Source organism: Primulina tabacum, chromosome 18 (genome assembly GCF_025594145.1).
Source record: "Primulina tabacum isolate GXHZ01 chromosome 18, ASM2559414v2, whole genome shotgun sequence".
NCBI lineage: Eukaryota > Viridiplantae > Streptophyta > Magnoliopsida > Lamiales > Gesneriaceae > Primulina > Primulina tabacum.
In genome coordinates, this window is record NC_134567.1 from 13,998,267 (window position 1) to 14,002,120 (window position 3,854).

Below are 3,854 nucleotides of genomic sequence, written 5' to 3' on the forward strand. Positions count from 1 at the left end.
TGTCTTTGAGTATATCCTTTTGCTACCAATCGCGCCTTGAAGGTCAATACCTTCCCATCCATCCCAAGTTTCCTCCTGTAAATCCATTTACACCCTATGGAAAATTTTCCCTCAGGTGGATCCACAAGATTCCACACTTGGTTCTAATGCATGGAATTCAACTCAGATTCCATTTCTTCAAGCCACTTGAATGAATCGACATCAGATAACGCTTCCTTGAAGGTTAATGGATCACATCCATGGTTAGGCTCATCATGGCCCTCTTCAAGAAGCAGACCATACCTCATAAGGTGGTCTCGAGACTCTTTCGGATCTTCTAGGAGCTTGTATCTTCTCTCTTGGCTCTTCAGGTGTGAGTTCTTCAATTGTGGGTGTCTCTTTGGGATGATAGAAATAATATCCAACTGAAATCCTTGGATATCCCACAAAGTAAGATAAAATGGATCGACTATCCAATTTATCTCCCACTGTCTGCTTCACATAAGCAGGACATCCCCATATTCTAAGATAATAATATTTGGGAGGCTTACCCATCCATATCTCATATTGTGTCTTATCAACTGCCTTTGATTGTACATTGTTCAACAATAGTGCCGCTGTCTCAAGTGCATATCCCCAAAAGGATGGCGGAAACTCCGTGAACCCTATCATAGATCGAACCATGTCCATCAAAGTCCGGTTACGACGCTCCGAAACACCAGTCAACTCCGGTGTTGAAGGCGGAGTCCACTACGAGAGAATCCCATTCTCCCTAAGATACTCTTGGAACTCGGCACTCAAGTACTCACCACCTCGATCCATTTTAAGTGACTTGATGCTTCGTCTCAACTGTTTCTCTACCTCACTTCTAAATTCTTTGAACCTTTCAAAGGCTTCAGATTTGTATTTCATCAAATACACATACCCATACCTCGAGAAGTTATAGGTAAAGGTGACGAAGTAGGCATGTCCATGCTTAGTGGTGATGCTAAGCAGACTACACACATCGGTATGGATCAAATCTAATAACCATTTGGTTCGCTCTACATGGCCCTTAAAGGGAATTTTGGTTATCTTTCCTTTTAGACAGGATTCACAAGTCGTGAGAGATTTAATATCTGATATATCAAACATGCCTACTCTCACTAGTTTGTTCATCCTTCTTAGGAAATATGTCCTAATCCAGCATGCCATAATTGTGCCGAATTTAGAGTATCTTGTTTTCGCTTGTTTGTTGTTGTTATTGCTTGGACATTGCTTAGTGGAATATCTTTTAATTATAAGTTATAGAGATCGTTTTAAAGTTTTCCAGTAACAATTAAACATTCATTCTTGTAAAAGTTGCAAACACCTTTGCTAAATAAACAAGAATATCCATCTTTATTAAGCATAGAAATGGAAACAATGTTTTTCACCAAATAGGATACAAACAAAACATCTCTTAAAATCAACTTAAAATCATTGTTCAACAATAAGTAAACATCTCCTGCGGCCTTGGCATCAACTCTTGCACCATTATCCATCCTCAAGAAGGTCTCACCTTCCCTAATTTTTCTACTTCTTCCCATAACTTGCAAATCATTACAGAGATGTAAGCCACAGCCGGTATCTAATACCCAAGAAGTAGAGTTAAATGAAATGTTTACTTCAATATAGAACATACCATTTCCAGAACCTTTCTGAGCAAGATATTCTCTGCAGTTATGCCTCAAATGTCCAGGCTTCTTGCAATGATGACATACATCAGCAGTCTTGTTAGCCTTAACTAGTGTGGCTGCCACAACGAGATTCAGAGCTTGCCTCTTCAAGGGCACATTATTTTTGGGGCGTTGTAAAGAATGTTACTTTCCCTTCCCATGTGGACCAGTCTTCATACCAGATGAAGAACCACATAAGAACCGGCTTCTCTTTCTTGATGGTCGACTCAAACGTAACAGGCATGTTCACCAACTCCTCAAGGGTAGGCTCTAGCTTGTTCATGTTTAAATTCACCACAAAAGGATCAAATGAGGTAGGCAGTGACAAGAGCAACACGTCGGTGGTCAACTCCGAAGGCAACGTAAGATCCATGCCAACGAGCTTGTCCACAAGCCCAATCATCTTTAGGCCATGCTCATGGATCGAGGCCCGATCTCGCATGCGTAATTTAATGACCGAGATTTTAGCACTGTAATCAGAAGGTTTTGCGCTCGAGCGGTAGTTTTTGACCGCCCGAGCGCCGACTGAAATTCAAGAAAAATAGGCCACGTTTCTCTATCATGCAACTTGAGATAGATATATATATATATATATATATATCTTTGCAATTCAACTTCAGATGAAAAGAAAAGGAACGAGAAACCTCCAAAGAATCCTTAAGTTCTTGAAGTCTAGAATTGTGATTTTGTGAAATCCAACCGTCAGAATTTCAATCCGAGTTTGATATCGTGTTCCTCTCGACAAGAGTTGCACACGGAGTAAGTTTTATTATGTTCTTGTATGATTTGAAAATATGATATCGAAGAAATCCTGATATGACTGATATTATCTGTTCCTGAGATTGTTGTAATCGTATAATCGAAACCGGATCGAAGAAGGATACCGTATGAAATTGTTATCATTTTCAGAACTGATTTGATTAAGATTATACAGATTTGATATCAGATTGAGTTTGTTATCGATTATGAGTTGAGATTTGTATCTGTTGATATTGTATTGCTAGGTATATCGAGATTGTGCAGTTATGCCGTTGAAACAGAACTAGATTGAGTTCTGATTATATCCAGTATTGATTGAGTTGTATATTGATATTGTACTTCTCAATATTGTCATTGCCAGATTGAGTATTGAAATATTCGAATTCGAGACTTCGACTTCGTCAGCTTGACAAAGAAAGGTATAAATCAATGTCGAACCGGGGAGATACGACTCGAGTTTGATTTGACTTGAGTTTCCCAAAACCACATACTTTATTTATTGCATTGATTTTTGCAATTCATGAGATTGATATGCTTAGTCTATTGAGTTATAGCAAAGCATGTATTGAGTCATGGGCGGATGTGCCAAGTCATTGGCGGAGGTGCCAAGTCTTTGGCGGATGTGCCAAGACACTGGATGTTTGGTCTATATTGATGTTTGCGTAGGAGCAGATCGGCTTTTATTGCTGAGATTCGGTATATTGTGCCAATGTCCAGGATCGGGATCCCTAGATTAGAGATGAGTCGATTCTTAGATGACGAGTCAAGATGTTATTTACAGCTTTATATCGATTCATGTCTTTTAGATTATGATACATGTTATTAATATCTGTTTCATGCTTTTATATCTGTTTATATGATTGCATGTATACGTTTTTTATACTGGGAATGTATTTTTCACCGGAGTTATCCGGCTGTTGTTGTGTTTGTATGTGTGCATGACAAAAGGTGGGACAGGATCATGGTCAAGAAGAGGATGAGAGATTCAAGATTAGCGTGGTGATCCGGACTTAGAAGTAGATTTGGTTTTCAGCACTTGATGTAGTTGTTGAACCTTAGTTGAGATGAATGTACTTTGTACAAGACTTGTACTTTACTGTTGATATTTATATCAGACTGATTATTATATGTTCCGCACTTGTGTATTTTAAAAAAAAAATTTAGACCCAGATTTATTAATTAATTGATGCTAATGATGATTAAGAAGACGAATTAGGTTCAGGTCCCCACACGTAAAGTGATCAGCTCCTTGATGATAGCATGCCTAAGAGATCGAGTCTGCTCACCAAAGAGCTCCTTGAGATGCAAATGAATGTCAGTAGCATTCTTTGCATCCTCAAAAATGCCTCAGCAGCTCATCATTCATAGAAGCCTGCATATAACACTTAGCTCGCAAGTCATGGTCACACCAATCCTTGT